Here is an 18,868-nt window from a genome sequence, read left to right on the forward strand (position 1 = left end):
GGCTGTGATTAGTGGACAGCAGAAGGATCTGTGCTTGGGACCTGGCTGTTCACAATCTACATCAATGATTTTGATGTGGGGACCAGGTGTAATATTCCCAGTTTGCTGATGACACAAAACTTGGTGGATATCCGAGTTGTGAAGAAGATACAAAGAGGTTTCAAGAGGGTTTAGGTGGGTTAAGTGAGAGGGCAAAAACACGGTAAATGGAATATAATGTAGAAAAATGTGAAGTTATTCGCTTTGGTGGAGAAAACGGAAGTGCAGAGTATTTCTTAAATGGAGAGACATTGGGAGGCACTGATATCCAAATGGACCTGGATGTTCTTGTTCAAAAGTCACTGAAAGTTGACATGCAGGTTAAACAAGTAATTAGAAAGGCAAATTGTATATGTCTTGCTGCAGTTCTATAGGGCCTTGGTGAGGCCACATGGGGAATATTTTAAGAAAAGCAAATTATTGCAGATGTTGGAATCTGAAACAAAAACAGAAAATGCTGGTAAATCTCAACAGGTCTGACAGCATCTGTGGGGAGGGAATGGAGCCAATGTTTTGAGTCTGGATGATCCTTTGTCAGAGCTGAAGACAATAGAAAATAGGATGAGATTTATACTGTTGTGGTGGAGGGGGAGCTGTGGGGGCTGGATAGAGAGCCACTGGTCAGTGAAGATGGGGCAGATTGACAAGAATGTCATGTACAAAAAGACAAAAGGAATGTAAATGGTGGTGATCATGGCTAAGAAAGGTGCAGATAGCGACCCTGGATAGGGTCCCCCTTGTCTACACTTTTCACTCCGCCAGCCTCCGCATTCAAAGAATTATCCTCCGCCGTTTCTGCCAGGTTGATTGGCCATGCTAAATCACCCCTTGGTGTCAGGGGGATTAGCAGGGTAAATACATGAGGCATAGGGCCTAGGTGGGATTGTTGTTGGTGCATGTTCAATGGGCTAAATGGCTTCCTTCTGCACTGTTGGGATTCTATGATGATTTTCCTATGTCCATCTTTAGCCCGTTGCAATGTTTCAGTGAAGCCCATTACAAGCTGGGGGAACAGCATCTAATCTTCCGATTTACAGCCTTCAGGACTTAACATTGAGTTTTACAACTTCAGACATGAACTCTTTCCTCCATCATCACACCATTTCCATTATTTTATTTTAATAATTTTTAAATTCTTAAATTTATTTTCATTTCTTCCATTGTTTTATTTTCCAAGTTTTCATCTCACTTTCCACCTATTTCCTTAATACTGTCTCCCTTCCCCCACCCCACTAGGGCCACCTGTTACTTCTTCCAGGTCATCTTTTGACACTCTGCTTTGTTCTGCCATTTACACATTCTGACATCTTAATGGCCGCTATCCACACCCTTCTTAGCCACGATCACCACCATTTACATTTCCTTTGTCTTTTTGTCTAGGACATCTTTGTCAATCTCTCCCATCTCCACCAACTGCTGGCTCTCGATCCAACCCCCACAGCTCCCCCACACCTCCCTTACCACAGCAGTATAAATCTTATCCTATTTTCTATTGACTTCAGCTCTGACAAAGGGTCATCCAGACTTGAAATCTTAGCTCTATTCTCTCTCCACACATACTGTTAGACCTGATGAGATTTTCCAGCATTTTGTGTTTTGTTCTGGAATATCGTGTGCAGTTTTGGCAGGATACATTGACCATTGAAGACGTGCAATAAAGGTTCATCAGATTAATTCCTGGAATAGTGAGATTGTTCTATAAGGAGAGATTCAGGAGACTGGGCCTGTATTCTAGAGAATTTAGAAGTTTTCCCTGGTTTGTTGTGTGGATGCATGTGTTGGAGCGGACCCATGCACGGGGGTAGATGGGGGGTTAGGATGGGGGCTGGCAGGTGGTGGTGAGCAGAATAAATGTTAGACTGTTTAGGACCAAGATGAGAAGGAACTTAGTCGGTCAGAGGGTGGTGGATTTTTGGAATCCTCTACCCAGAGTCTATGGAGTCTCAGTCATTGAGTATGTTCAAAGCAGAGACTGATGAATTTCTGCATAGCAATGACATCAAGGGAAACGAGGATACTGTGGAAAGTTGACATTGATGTAGAAGATCGGCCATGAATGGTGGAGCAGGCTTGAAGAGCTGAATGATCTATTCTTGCATTTATTTATTTATTAGTCACAAGTAAGGCTTGCATTAACACTGCAATGAGGTTACTGTGAAATCCCCCCAGTCGCCATACTCCGGCGCCTGTTCAGGTGAATGCACCTAGCCAGCACGTCTTTCAGACTGTGGGAGGAAACCGGAGCACCCGGAGGAAACCCTCGCAGACATGGGGAGAACGTGCAAACTCCACACAGACAGTGACCCAAGCCAGGAATCGAACCCGGGTCCCTGGTGCTGTGAGGCAGCAGTGCTAACTTATGTCCCTATATCCCCTAAGATTGTTTTCAATACGATAAGAAATTATTATCTACTTGAAAAGATTAATTGCTTTGACTTCCTTGTGGTGCTGCCTTATGACAACCAAGCAAGAACATTATGGACTTGCCATTTTTATCTTGAAGGTAACAACACATGTTTGGCCATTGTTTAGTTTACAACATGACCCAAATAGAAATTGTTTATCTGTGGGAGTGTAGGATTGGTTCACCATGGGAGCAAATTAATCCAATATCCTGTCTTCAGGAAGTGCCTGCACATGTGGGACACACACACAGACACGCGTCGACATAATCATCAGTTGCAATCAGGTGCAAGAATGCTGATATTTTTTACACTTTTCCTAATTTAGGGAAGATTATCATAACTTTGCTGTCTTTAAAAAAAAACAGGGATCGAAAATTGTTGGGTCTATATGGCACTGCTTCAGACCAGAAAAAGTTTTCCAAAATAAGTGTTGGTTCAGCTTATCACTGATTGTCTATTCGATTTGTTCTTTACTCTTTAATTGCTTTTAAAACTCTATCAGTGAGTTAAGCTTAATTTGCTCTATTTATCTTAATTTGTTGTCAATTAAAAGCTCACAGTGTGGTGGCTTAAATTGAAGCCAAATGAGCTGAACCTTTCACTGAATGTTTATTCTTTCATTCGTTGTCTATTTAGCCTATACTTTAACTTAAGTCAATCACAGGGTTTTAAAAAAGCTGACATTTGAACCTGAATTAAAAATCGCAGATAAGAAAGACTTGTACTTGAATAGTGTTATCATAACCCTGAGACGTCCCAAAACGCTAAAAGCCAATTAAGTAATTTTGAATTGTAGTCACTGTTGTTCTGTGAGAAACTCAGCAATTTGCACACATCAAGGTTACACAGACAGTAAGGTGATAATGAGCAGATAATCTCTTTTAGTGATTTTGGTTGAGGGATAATTATTGGCCAGGACATCAGAATACTCGAAATGGTACCATGGGAATTTTTACATTCACTTGTAAGCTTATGAGGTGGTGCTGTCTCATTGCCAGCTTTCCATCTCATGAGGCAATGGTTTACATTGTAGCAGTCAATTCTGTGTTAAGTACTGCCTGGTGTGGTCCAGGAGCTCACTCTAGCCTGGTGGCCTCTGTCACACTTGCTGCACAGGAAGACAGTGGACTGAGAAGGAACACTATACATTGGCTTCTGTTTGCTCTGGCCCTTTTCCTCGGACAGCTAAGGTTTTTGCTTTTGCTTGCCTCTTTCAATGCCCCTACAAACAGTTAGTTACCAGAAATCATGGCCATTGGTGACTGTCCCTCAATTGTCAGTGTCAATGTCCGTAATCTTTCTTTTTCAATTGCAAGTGTCCTTGTAGCAGAGATATGCATTTCCAGGAGGTCATGACCCCACTGTATAGAAGGTCTTTGGATATAAGGCCATCATCTAACTGATGAAAGAAAAGCAGAAAATGCTGGAAAAACTCAGAGCGCTGACGAAGGGTCATCCAGAATTGAAACATCTGCTGTCAGACCTGCTGAGCGGATGCTTCTCGTCCCGCCCGCCACGGCGTCATAGCGGGCAGGACATGGACCATGCAAAAGGTCCGTTGACCTCAGGTGGGATCTTCCGGCCTTGGGGCAAGCGCAGCTGGAAAATCCCAGCCGCTGAGTTTTTCCAGGATTTCAGATTCCAGCATCCACAGTATTTTGCCCTTAACTATTTGATGAATGTGGCTGAGTCAGCATAGGCATCATTGGCTTAGAAATGAATGTGAAATGCCCAAAAAGTGAAAGGCCTTAATGATGGCGAACATGGAACTACTAAATATCCAAACAGCAATCCATTTCCTAAAGGAATGATTTACATCAATTAAATTGTGGGTGATGATAAATAATAGCAAAATAATAATTCAGGTGAATGCATGAAAACTCCAGAAGCTCTCTCAATATCTTCATTTTGCAGCAGGCTGTGATAATGGCAGTATTTCCAGGAGCAGGCAGACTGGGGAACTGGCTGCTCGGAAATGACTTATAATCTCAGGAGTGCTGGCTATAACACGGTGAAGAATCCCCAAAGGGGACTAAATGAAAATACAATACTCATGCCTGCACCAAAATATGAGTGAGTAATACATAACATATGATGAAACAAAGGGAAGAGCGAGAGGTCAACCAAGAGGAACTCTATACAATACAATAACAACAGATGGAGACAAAACCCTGAGATAGAATTGGTTGGTATCATCACGTTACTGCTTTATGCTCCTGATTGGCAGAGGACGAATGCTGACGATTAAGATAGAGGAGAGTAGGACAAGCATTCTGTGAGGTGAAAAGCTCAGGTAGGTTCAACCTAAGATATCAAATCTGGCATCAGGGATGGTCTTTGTGTCTTTAAGGCGGTGTCATTTGCTAACCGAGATAGGAAAACTTCATTTCCCCGGTGTGAACAATGCTGTCCTACACATTACTCAGCTAGGAATAAGCCTGCAAAAGGACAGCCAATATAAAACAAGTCGGCATTTGGGGGCTGCATTGTATTTGCTGTGAAGTTCGGGTATTTGCAGGATGACAAAGAAAAATGTAAGATTGTACTCTGCAGGGATTTGCATTTGAGATATAAGAAACTTTCCACATTCACTGCTGAAGGAGCACAGTGCAGCTTCAGAATAAACATATTAGTTTAATCTAGTTAGTCCAGTTACAAACATGCACTGCTCTGTCTCTGCTTTGCTTTATTAATATCGCTGTAAATAAACCAATAGTTCAACTGGAGCCTGAAGTCCGTACAGTGTTGATACTTCCATCTGCTGCAACAGATCGGGATAAAGCAAAAAGGCAGAGACTACAAATGATTTTGTATTAATACGAGTCCAAATAGTCTGAGATATTTGGAGATGTCAGAATCGGAGCGTTTGCAGCCTCTGAATCCTCCAGTAAGTGAAATCAATTTATAGAAACACAGTTTGACTACTAAAAGACAGAACAGCTTATTAAAATCATTTAAAATCATTTAGTACCTTGCTGGACATTACAGCAGTTTTAAAATTTACACCTAAACCATCATAATGTGGATGGAACTCCACTTTGCCCACTTAATAATGTGATTCAAGCCTCATTTACATATAACGGGTGAATTATTAATGGTGTTCGACTGGTTGTTGACCGCTTACGGGAAAGATGGACATTCCCTACTCTTTAAATTCCTGGGGGGAGGGGGAAACAATTCTCCCAGCCCGCTGCACTGCCTGAGCCTATTGGGGAGGGTGATTGGTGGGGGTGCCACTCTACCACTCTGCACAGGAATCGCAGGAAAAGGGAGGGAGGATGGTAATCGGCGCTGGCCATCTGGGCCGGGTGAGTGGTCAGAATTGCTAGGGGGTTGGGGACTGGTCGCTGGGTGGGGTGGGGGAGGGAGGCTGCTGGTGCCGGGGTGGGGGGGGGAGGTGGAGGTCGGGACTGTTGGGGAGGGGATTGGGAGATCGGGGCTGGCCGGGGGGCTGGGGAGGGCAGGGTGGGTGGGTGAGTAATGGGACATCAGGGCTTGCCCAGGAAGGTCCGGGAGGCCAGCGATCAGGGGGTTGCGGGGCTGGCTAGCGATCGGGAGGTCAGCGATGTGGGGGGGGGTGGGGGGGCACAGTGCATGCGCCAATCTCTGGTCTGACAGATCAGCGCATGCGCAGTGGCCCGCTCAGCACTATGCTGCCAGCCTCACAGGTGAGAATAGGCCCCAGCCCCAGATTTTTAGCGTGAATCAAGCTGAGGCACTTTGTCATACGCAGAATGTCAGAGAGTCACTCTGGAAATCACGCAGAAAAAACTAACAGGATTTACTCCAATTTTCCTGCAAATTGGGAACTTTGAATTTTTTTGGGAAGAATCCCAGCCCTGATCTTGCAAATGGTATCAGAATGAATACTGTGAGAGCTCCAAGATTATCAGACAGCAATATTGAGGCCCTCGTAAGGATTCTCAGCAGGAGGAAAAAACTCCCCGTTCTGACCAATGACAATAATCGTGCCAGGGCAAATAGACTACAACAGTGACAGAGGTGGTCAAGAAGGTATCAGTGTCTCGTATAGCAGCTGCCAGCCGTGTCAAAATAATTCAATGATTTCACCAGTGCAGCTAAAGTAAGACATTTATTCCCAGCTTTATCCCTCTCTGCTCAGCCCTGCACGATCTATAGATCCAACACTTCCTTATCTCCCTCTCCATCTCCTCCAAACGCAACAGCACATTTCGCTGAAACTCAGAGTGTTCATGTCAATGAAAGAGGCTGCCAGGGGTTTAATGTGTAGAGAACAGGCTGCAAGCATAGTAGGTATTGAGTCCAGAGGATACATCCTCCTTATTAAACTCTCTCTCTCTCTCTCTCTCTCACATTCAGCAAACGCCTGGTGCTGCACTGAGTTGCCACTCATGCATTGCATCAAAGAATTGCAGTCAACTCTGTATAATCACCTCTAGCCACACTGCAATGGGGCTATGATAAGTCTGTAGCAACAGCTCCAATAGTTTTGATGGCAGTTAGGACTTCAGACATTGATTGAACCATGACTTGTAACTTTCTAAGCCTGAAGAAAAGCAGGGCAACAGCTCTTATTCTGTCACACCTCTCCTGCAGTCCTTTTACAAAGATCAGTGAGAGTGCTGAAGCACAGTGATGGCAGCAGCAGTGATGGCACTCAAGATGGCAGCATGCCAGTTCCCCCCTTTTCCCACACAGTCAGCATGTTTGTGGTGCTGGAATGCCAGACTGCCTCAGTGATTAGCTGAATTGCTGGGGTTTGTAATTCTGCCTTCTGAGGTAAAAGCTCCTGAAGGTCACCCAAGATGCATCTGATGTGCTCTGAATGCACCTGGCTACATGACCTTTCAGTTTTGTATGCGTTTGCTAGCATACCTGTCACTCAGATCAGTGTCCAGATGTTATGCTGAATTGACCTCTTGGGCTGTGACATATTCTAACCCACTGTAAGCTTAGATAGTTCCTTTATATTTCAGTCATATTTTAGTGCTTTCATTTGTGTTTCTCAAGGTGAAGACAATCATTGCTCGGTTTTGGAATACTTTTTCACTATTGACGTTCAATACCAATGCCAATGAAAGTCACCTACAGGTCAGGTCACCCGGGGCCAGGTAAACAGATAAAATTTATGTCAGCCCAATTGTTTATACTTGAGTCCTAACATTTATTGTAAATCAACCACTCAGACTTCTGCCAGTTATATTTTAATCTCTTTAACAAGATGCTTGAGCTTTTGTATTTTAAATTAATGTTATTGCTGAGTTTCTAAGTTATCATAGCCTTTAAAATAGTTTAACTGACCTGGAAATCTGCATAAGATTTGGCCACAGGAATACATTTAATGTTTTTGGTTGGTAGATACATTGTCCTTCCCTTAGGTCTTATGCATGTCTTCAGAAAGCAGCTGAATGTCAAAACTCAAATCATGGTTGAAAGTTTATTTATTTATTAGTCATAAGTAGGCTTACGCTGCAATGAAGTCACTGCGAAAATCCCCTAGTCGCCACACTCCGGCACCTGTTCGGGTGCTGAGGGAGAATTTAGCATGGCCAATGCACCTAACCAGCACGTCTTTCAGACTGTGGGAGGAAACCGGAGCACCCAGAGGAAACCCACGCAGATACGGGGAGAAAATGCAGACTCCGGACAGACAATGACCAGAGCCAGGAATCGAACCTGGGTCCCTGGCACTGTGAGGCAGCAATGCTAACCACTGTGCCACAATGCCGCCGAAATTCTCCCTGGCGAGACAGAAAATTTGGCAGACCATTTAAAGGTCCTTTGAGCTTGGGTGGGAATTTTCAGTCTTGGGGTGCGCCAAGATGGAGAATCTCACCTCTTGTTTTAGACTTTAACATCAAATAAATTTGGAAATTAAGTTTGGTAAACAAGAATTTTTATTTATGTAGTACATGTAATATCGTAAAATATCTCAGGGCACTTCACAAACGGTGATCATCAAGCAACAGTTAATAGCGTGCCACATGAGAGAATAAAATCTTGGTCAAAAATAGCAGGTTTTAAGGAGCCTCCAACAGAATAAAGAGAGGTAAGGAGATGGAGAGGTTTTGGGAGGAATTCCACAGCTTAGGATCTTGACAGTTGAAAGTAAGGCACCAATGGTGCAGCGATTTAAATCAGGATGCTCATGAGGCTGGAATGCAAGGAGTCCAGATATCTCAAAAGGGGTTATCGGGATGGAGAAGATTACAGAAATAAGGAAGAGCAAGGCCATGAAGGGATTTAAAAACAATGATGTGAATTTTAAAATCAAAGAATTGCTTACCTGAGAGCAAATGCAAGTCAGTGAGCACAGGGCTGGTGAGTGAACTAAACTTGGTTTTGTTAAGACATGAATAGCAGGGTTTTCTGTGACATCAAGATTACAGAGAGTGCAAGATGGAAGATCAGTCAGGTGTGTGTTGGAATAGATAATAAGAAAGACACAAATGAGGGTTTCAGCAGCAAATGAGTCCTGGTGACAGTGAAGTATCATTTCTTCAAAAATAAACACCAAGTTACAATGGGTTTTCCTCTACTATCAATGTTGATCCACCAGTTGTAGGCAATAAAATAAATCAAGACATACTCCAACTGATAAATCAAAGATAAAAGTTTAATAAAGAAACTTCATTACTCCAACACTGGCCTCACCCTGGGCCATTCCAAGCTCCCACAAATCCCAGCAGCTTCTTATTTATACTGAGTAGGTTGGTCAGCTGACCACCACATCATTTTGTCATTGGTTACATGGTTTACTGGGTCAGCTGACACAGCATGTTACCGTTGGTCACACTACAACAGATCCAATGTTTTATTGGTTGCATTCTAACAGAAGTGAGTGTGCCTCCATTGTGAAGCAGCCTCTCCGTCACTTACCTTCCATTGCATCCTATGGCTGTGCTCAAAATGCAAGCCGTCCGATTGGGCCTTCAGCTTTGAGACCCCACTCATTACCCTTAATTGGATGGCCAGCCTGCCCTTTGGCCATTCACTGGCTGTTCCCAGGAAAATCACACTGGCTTCTGATCCCAATTAGTTCTAGATAGTGGTGTTCAGGCACCCGCAAGGAAAACGCTGCCCAAAGGCAGATTTGCACTCTGAGTGTAGCAGAGGCAAGCCTGGAATCAGTCTCTCAGTGAAGTAAGTGGACGATAACTTCAGTACAGAGACACACAATAATCCAATAATAAATGACTATAATCCAATCACCGTTATAATAAATTTAGTACTTCATTTGAATGTAATGTAGAACAGGAAAGTAGTTTCTCATCAGAATAAATTAGTTAATAGGGAGTCAGTCAAAAGCAAACATGAAAGGAAAGAAATTACAGCGATGTTGGTTAATTAACAAGGAACAATGCCTTCATTAAAATGGCTTTATTTTTCAATCCAATAATAACCCAAAGACGTTTTCTCATGACTTACTTGTTTCGGACTATACTTTGTTTTGTACTATACTGGCAGACCACATGGCTTAATGAATACAACGTTTGACTTCGATGATTATAATGATGGGATCAAAAGATTGCAGGTTAAGTTCTGTCACAGTCGCTTTAGTGACCATAATATTATTGAATTCTTCATCAAGATGGAGAATGCTTCTATGTATCTAAATAAAGGAAACTATGATGGTATGAGGCACGAGTTGGGCAATGATGTATTGATGCACTGTCCAAGGGGAAAACTGGCACTGCCCACCAGGCACCGTGGAACTGCCCACTCGGCATTGTGCAGTGCCAAAGTGGGGGGCAGAAGCGGGGGTGGCAAGGCCTATTGGAGGCAGGGCCTATTGGGGAGGGCGATCAGTGGGAGTGGGGGTGTCTCACTGCCACACTGTATTGGGATTGCTGGCAGAGGGAGGGAGGACGGTGATCGGGGCTGGCCTTCGGGGTGGAGGGGTGTCGGGCCTGTCGGGGCGGGGAGGGACATCGGGGCTTGCCCAGGGAGGTCTAGGAGCCCAGCAATTAGGGGGTGTGGCAGTCTGCAAGGCCAGCAATCAGAGGATTTTGTGCTACTGGCCAGCGATCAGGAGGCCACAATGGAAGGGCCAGTGTGCATGAGCTGATCTCAGCTGCCGGCCTCTCGGGCAGGAATAGGCCCCGCCCACAGATTTCCAGAGTGAATCACGCTGAGGGACTCTGTGATTCACAGAGTGTCAGAGATTCACTCTGGAAATCAGGCTAAAAAAGCTAATGGGATTCACTCGCATTTTCCTGCACTTGGGGACTTAGAATTTTTTGGGATTATCCCGGCCAATGTTATAAATACAAAACTTTGATACCATGTTAACACTTAACTAAACATTTTACTTTAGCAGCTGCACCATGACATTTTGTTTAATTCCCTCATCTTTTCAAATTTCTTGCAATAAATATATAGGTGGTGGAGGAGGGGGGAGGGAGGAAGGGAGGGGCGGATGTTAGGGAGAAAAGGGAAGCGAGGGGAAAGGAGGGGAGTATTTAGACATTTGGAAATGTATCAACTATACATCTTACAAGCTCAATGACTAAAAGCAGCAGCTGCCAGGCGATCTTGAACTGTCCTTGCATTGCCTGGTGAATGCAGGCCCTCGCAGCACTCTGTGAAATGTTACAATGTCACTGATGCCATGTTGAAAGGACCCAGAGGCAAAAATATTTGGTGCTATCATGACTTTTATCTTCACTGTTAAGGCAGTGCGGCAGTTAGATTTTGGTTTCAGGTCTTCCTTCGGCATTTCACAAAGGCGTCCCATTGCGTCTTGCTGAAGTGCAGTCTCCTGGCACACATCTCCTCTGACATCATTTCATATCATGTCCTTTGCCTGTACATTCTCATTGGTGGGTAATTGATTTGCTTCCTCGCCAGGCGAAGATGTAACCTGACTCTTCTCTCATGATCTCCGCGCCTACTTCAAAGCCTCAGAAGAACTCTCGTGATTTTAAGAAGCAATGCTAAAAGTGTGAGGTTCCAATGGTAGTGGAACATGATTCCAGATTTTCAGTCTGCACAGGATTCTGTGATACCTGTCGGAGAGATAGTTCACATTAGCTTACAGGAGGCTTGCATACATCAACCAAGGCACTAAACTTTCCAAAAGCATTTGAATTAATTACTGTGGCTTGTAAGGATCAACATTAGATTTAAATAATAGAGTTGAAAAATGCACTGCGACATATTTAGCAGAAGCTTATTACATAACCTACTCTATCCATTATAGTTCCTCACAGCCACATGACAAACCAAAGTTTAAAAAAAATATCTTTATTTTACTTTATGTGTTTATTCAACATTATAAGCAATGCTACAAAAGATTAGCCCACCTAAAAACTCCTCCGAGATATATCTCCTGCCTCTGCTTGCTGATTCTGGAGGAGAAAAATAAGTGTAAATAATTAGGCGTATAAGCTTACCCAATATCATGGCAAGCAGGCCAAGTTAGATCTGTCTTGTTAATTTGCATCCAGCTGCCTCAGCACAGCACTTACAGAAAAAGACCGGATTTGGGGTTTGAACTCGGCACGCACATCCGTGCTTCGGGACTGCCACATTGTCCCAACATGCATGTGCAGCACACAATCCCTGTAAATTGGGATTGGGGCCGGAAGTTACGGGCCTATGATTTTTTTTTGCTTCAAGTTAAGGTTGTTTATCCCATTCAAGTTTGCCCACATTAAACCAACTTTTGGGAAAATCATTTTAAATTATTTCTGCAATTCCGATTATTGGAATTAAATCAACAACTTCTATTCTTCTTTGAGCAATGAATATGAATGGGCATGATACAGTTTTGAACTGTTACATTTATGTGGTACTATAAATCTTCCTCATAAGAAAATCTTCTGACCTCTGCTGCACCATGTTTGGGGGGGAATTGCAAATAGCTAGCTTAAGGCTTTATGCTTCCCCACATGAATGGAAGTCACATCAACAGATAATTTATTATATCCTGATCTCACATACTTCTGAGCAACCACAGAGTAAGGCTGCCAGAAGTCTAAGAGCAGATCATTTGCCTGCCCTCCACCAGGCAAGAGTACAGGAGATATAGAAAGAACGAGAAATTTGAAATATATTAGAACTCATGAGCACAGAGACACGAAAGTATCATATTAAACTCCAGGGAGATGACTCATGAATGTGAAATGACATAATCGCCAACACAGCTTTATGTTGCAAATCAATAGCCTTTTACCATGGGGCATTGTCCCACCTTCACCTAATTTATGCCTAAAATTGAAACGCGACTAAAAGCAGGTCAGGTGGGGGATTAAACAACTGAATTCTACTCTTGGTCAGTCCAATTCTAATCTTCAGGAGAGCTTGATTTGGGCAGCCAGAGGTCACACTACAAACAGGTGAAGGACCCATCAATATATGCAATTCATGGGCAGATGATGTCATCAATACCCTGATATCTTCTCTGCCTGTGTTGCTACCATGAGTTGCACAAAATCTTCGTGCAAACCGTATAGGTGAGGACACAATCATTACCAGTAATGGAAAGGATCCCCAGCTGCAATCATGGGAAACCCGAAGCAGTTCTGTTCATGGGTGTTCCTGCATTCACATGTGTGTTTTTTGAACCTTTGAGACTTTTGCTCATCTTGCTACTGTAGAGAATGGAATTCACCATGCCATTATACAGCATATCTCCTATTCAATCCCAGTGTTTCTACCCATCCGCTTTCAGGTGCTGCTGCAGGTCCTTCAAGGTCAACATCTCACCAATTCAATGCTAAATGAAATTGGACTGCTATAAGTGATCAGGCTTCCAACTGACTACATCCACGCTAAGCACCCATCCAATATACATTCTGATGTCACAAGGGACCGGGTGCTTGAGGAGCGGTATTTCCAATACTCCCTCCTCCATTTTCTAGATTGCATCCATTCCTCACTCAACATGGTTGCTGAGTGTAGCCAAGCCTCATGTAAAATGGCCACCAGCAATCCCAGAAGGAACTGGCAACCTTCAACCCGGAAGTGCTTCCATTTCAGATGAGGTTCAGCTGTAAAGCCTTAGATGGACTATATAAGTAGATCACCAAGCATTACGAAAAGAGGGGAAACCTTAGGGTGAATGTGAGGAAGGTGTTAGGCGAGTTGCATCACCTGCATAAAGACCTGCAACTAGGATCATCAACCCAAACAGTTATGCTTGTCGGAGCAAAAAGAACTACAGCACTTTACGGCATGAACTCATTTTAAGCAGTAATGAGATTTGTGTATTCTCCAGGCATGTAATATTGGGTGGCTGACAACTTATTTAGTAGAAAAAGTTAGTTCATTTGGCATGAATACCAGGACACAGCATGATTGATTGAACCTCATTGTTGTATTATGTTGTTCAGCACCCAAAGTGTAGGATGCAATAGATGGCATTCCTGTCATATTATAAGATAAAGTAAATCAACTTAAACTTTCCGAAAAGAAAAAGTTACCACACTCTGAATATGTAGATTGCACATGACCAGATGCAATGAATTCTGTATGTCAATGCCAGATTTTCTAGAAGTTACCAAAGTGCGATTACATTCAGGAATTTTGTCCTCTTTGATCACTAAGGAAGACTCAAAGTACCCAGATGGCTTGTGGGCAACAAACCATCTTTGCTGCCATAAGTCATGAGATGCAACTCTGTAAATTGCAAAAGTAGCAGCTGAGAAGCACTGCAATTAGGCTTCCATCGCAGCTGTCATTGAGACAATTGCATGATCTTAATGGGGCATGTCCACTATCTGCATAGATCTGGGATTCTGCAATATGCTCAGCGTGGGTATCCTGTACAGTGATAGTTCATTGAGTCCTGTACAACTTGCCGTGCAAAATGGTTTGGAATTGCAGATTCCTGGGCAACTAGCTGCTTTGGAAGCAGAAGATCCTGGCATGAACATCAAGAAGATGTCGCTTCAGAGCTTATCAATAAGGCATTGTTAGCTATTTAACCGTATCCTCTGTATTTATTGTCTTTATTCAATTGTTCTAGCTTCATAGAAATTAAAATTCCTACAGTATCCATCCTAGGTTCTAACAGGACATCAGATTACATTGGCCCTATAAGTCTATGATGGACTTTATAGCTGATTGGAAAATAAGTCCACTTTTTGATTTTGAGGAATAGTTCTACATGTGTTGAGTGTGCCTTGGCAAGCAAGTCATTCTGCATATTATGGCTCATTCAAATATAAACAGGGAGAACACGTTAACAATTTTATGTATGTAGACAGATAAGATATGCTACTGATCATTAAATACCAATCATTGCAAAATCTACAAAGTTTTTATAAAATCCAGTCAAATAGAAAGCAGAAAATGACATATGGCAGTCTTTCCTTCCCAACCGGTAACCCGAGTGCTGACTCTCTCATGGACCCTTCATGGTTGTATTTTATAATTACATTGGCTAGTAAATAATGGATTAAAATTTCCACTTCATTCTTTTTGAATTAACTAATCGAAAAGTATTTACCATTTTCTGCGGGATCATTTATTATTTTTATTTTCTGTTACCCATTTAGAAGGTATAACTTAATTTTTGTATGTCTTTAGGTATTCTTGGAGCTCTCGCTATTCTTCTGACCAAAATAATGAGCTGGATATTGGATTTACAGGTGTGGGCAACATCACACCTTTGAAGTTATCCTTTATACTTTGAGGGCAGCAAGAACAGATAGCCAAAGTAATAAAATTATGAGATATAATAAACATTGCCTCAGGAATCAGCATTAGTTTTCTACTCATCCAGTACAGCCTCAACAGAAAACCCAGGGGTATTTATTTTTCATGTTCTATCATTCAAGCCTGTGTCTAGATGTCCAATACACAGATGCAGAATTTGAGCCCCATAGATTGCAATTATGATTAATATTTCTATTAACTTAATATTATTTTGATCACTAATCTGACATTACGTATAGAGAATATATGCGACAGTCATAAGATACAATTCATATTATAATTGTAACAGAATTCACTCATATAATTTCTTTCCTGGTGATGTGTCAGGTCAGTTCACCCAAGGATATGAATCACATTTTACAGCTCATCAATAATTAACATTTGGATCTCAATTTCAAAATCAAATATTACATATCGTTCTTAGGCTTGTAGACTTTCTTAGTGTGAGACCTTTTAAATTAACTTCCTTACTTCTGGAGATTTTTCAAATAAGTGCAGTGTAATACGTAATAACACTTGATTTATCATGGTACATCGTTCCATCAGTCGCTAATTCTTAAATATTAATTAAATGTTAATACACAAGCTAATTCACACATTGATATTGCAAGATGGAAGAAGCTGCATAAGCAATGACGAATAGAATTGGTGTCCAATTAGATCCTTAGTGCAGCAAATGAGGCATGTAATGATGATCAGTACTTTCAAGGCATGGAGGCGGATCAGCTACAAATTGGCTATCTGCTATTACCATGCCTGACTTGGACCTCCACTGCTGACAGCTGCCCTTAACTGCATAATTCACATTGGAGAATTCAGTAAGAAGCTTCCAAATCCTTTTGAATAAATGACGTCACTTTTTAAATGCTATGGAATCCCGAAAAGCTTGAATCATATCAACACTGAACAATAAATACTGGATAATTCAGTTATTGGGTAAGTAAGTAAGGCTGCACTGAAAGGACATGAAACTAATGTTGATCCCAGAGGCAAACTTTAATATTAGTTGGGCTGTTATGTTCTTGCTGCCCTCAAAGTACAATGTGCAACCATCATGGCATAATATTGTCCATTCCTCCACATTCATGATATCCTTTCAGGAAGAGTTGACAAAAATGACCCAGTAATATTGAGTCTGCTGGTAAAGTACTCAGGTGTGCATAATTTAGAGTGGCACGGTTGTACAGTTCTTAACATTGCTGCCTCACAGCACCAGGTATCAATTCCCGGCTTGTCTTGCAGAGTCTGCGTGTTCTGCCGGTGTCTGCATTGGTTTCCTCTGGGTGCTCCTGTTTCTTCCCACAGTCCAAACGACATGCCAGTTAGGTACATTGGCCATGCTAAATTCTCCCTCAGTGTACCCGAACAGGCGCCGAAGTGTGGTGTCTAGGGGATTTTCACAGTAACTTCATTGCAGTGTTAATGTGAGCCTACTTGTGATACTAATGAATAAATGTTAAACTTTAGAAAAAGAAAATAGAAGCAAGAGTAGGCCATTCGGTCCTTCGAGCCTGCTCCGCCATTCATTTTGATCATGGCTGATCATCAAATTCAATATCCTGATCCCGCCTTCCCTTGATCCCTTTGGCCCTAAGAGCTATATCTAATTCCTTCATGGAATAACACAATGTTTTGGCCTACTTTCTGTGGTAGTGAATTCAACAGATTCACCACTCTTTGGATGAAGAAATGTTTCCTCACCTCAGTCCTAAAAGGTTTACCCCTTCACCTCAAACTATGACCTTTAGTTCTGGACTCCCCCACCATCGGGAACATTCTTCCTGAATCTAATTTGCTACATATCATATGTGTATTTGGACCTCTTCAAGATCTTTGACTTGCAGTGCACTTCCTAAAGATGTACATTGTGGGAGGAATTTTAATCACCAGGACATATTGGGGGGAGGCAAATAGTTTAGCATTTTGTAGCATGCACTGCAAACTGGCTCCAACCTCTGGGTAAAACAGAGGCACATTTGGATGGTGGAAAGAATCCTACACACCAAAGTTGGGGGTTTCCTAATTGCACGTGATGAGATACTTACTGCAATGAACTTCCTTAGGCAATTTTGATGAGGTTATTTTAAAATTGTTTTTAACTTGACTCAAAATTGAGCAATGTGGGTTTCCTGGGGCTTGTGTTTCAGTAAACATTCCAATGGGTATTTAAATTTGTTATTGTTCCAGCTCAATGAAAGCTTGCTTATTACATGATATCTCAAGTCCCTCCACCAAACATTTGGGAGAGAGGTCTTATGAGGATATAGCTTCTTTTCAACCTTTGAGGATTTCAAATAAACAGAATCAGGATTATATGTCTGCTAGCACATCAGAAGAGAAAGACGTGAGCTATCCACAGCAAGGCTACGTGCTGTGATGAGATCAGCAGGTGCACTGGAGGGACCTGCATAGGAGAGGGGATAAGGTCACAGGAGGTTTTACCCACAACCCAGGATTTACAGTAAGAGCCCAGCTTCCTGAATCGCTCAGAAACACAATGCTTCAGTAGGCTGAGGTTGTCACATCAAGTGATGGCAAGCATTTGGAAAATCTACTCCTTGTTGGATTAGTAATGGCCGTGGAAATGACCACCTTCAATTTCTCTCACCTCCAGATCTTTCCAGGGTTCCACTAGTAACGTATGCAGAAAACCTTCCATTTGGTTGTAAGGAAAATCCATAAGGCAAATGACTGATGGCTTGTTTGCCAGGACTAACTTTTATAAAACTTTCTCCTCTGATTGTAATAGCCAGAACCAATGGACACTGGGCATTGTCCCTCTGCCTGAATCCCACCATTTACAAGACGGCAATGATTGCACATAAAGCAATCAGAGTGTGGTCATAGGAACCGGGGCAGAATTTTCCCATTTCTTGGCAGAGTGACACAGCAGGTAGGAATGATAGGGGTGAGGCCATACTGTTTGGCCCATAGCCGAAAAAAATTAAGAAGGCAGGTCCTACAACTTAACACAGACGGGGCTCTGCCAGCAACTTAGCTTTTAAAAGGGTACCCTGGTACAATCCGTTAGTAATCAAGTTGGATCCCACTATTGCCTCTGCTGTTGTGGAGAGTGCACAGCATGTCTGTCAGTCCTTAACTCAGTTGCTGACCTCTAGCATTCTACTTCTCACAATGGCTCCAGAGGTCAGCATCTGTGTCCAGTTGAACAGCATTTGGAAAGGATTGCTTCCCCTCTCAATCTGGACATCTCTCAGTTGCCTCTACCAGTACTGTTTGTTCATATGCGTTTGTGAGGTGTGAATGATCAATTGAAAACCCAACTAACTCTCTAACAGGACCCATCAAAGTACAAGGATCGATGCTGGTGCATGACTGTACATCCTGTGATGGTGCAATCTCTGTAAGGAATACTCCTGGGGCAATGCAGCAACATTTGCTTTACGAATGAAGTTACGCCAAGAAAAAAAGAAAGGGATATGATTCATTTATGTCAAAGTTGCAATATTGACAGTCACCAGACTCAGTCTTGTCAAAATGTCATCATTGGTGAAACAAAATCAGCATATTTGTCAGAGATATTTGTAGTTCTGTCACCAGCTATCTATAAGCACTCTGTCTTTCCATCTCTAATTGAGAGGTTGCAGATGTGCCATTTATCTCTATTGTGTAACACCTCTGCAGTTGTGAGCTGGACTATTTGTCACTGTACTCTCCTTTCTCATGCATTTTAGACTTTCTTTTCCACAAGGGACAAGAAAGCAGACCGATAAGTGAATGAAAGTCAGCTATTCACCAGTTGGAATCCATGCATTCAG

This window comes from Mustelus asterias, chromosome 17 (genome assembly GCF_964213995.1).
Source record: "Mustelus asterias chromosome 17, sMusAst1.hap1.1, whole genome shotgun sequence".
Lineage (NCBI taxonomy): Eukaryota > Metazoa > Chordata > Chondrichthyes > Carcharhiniformes > Triakidae > Mustelus > Mustelus asterias.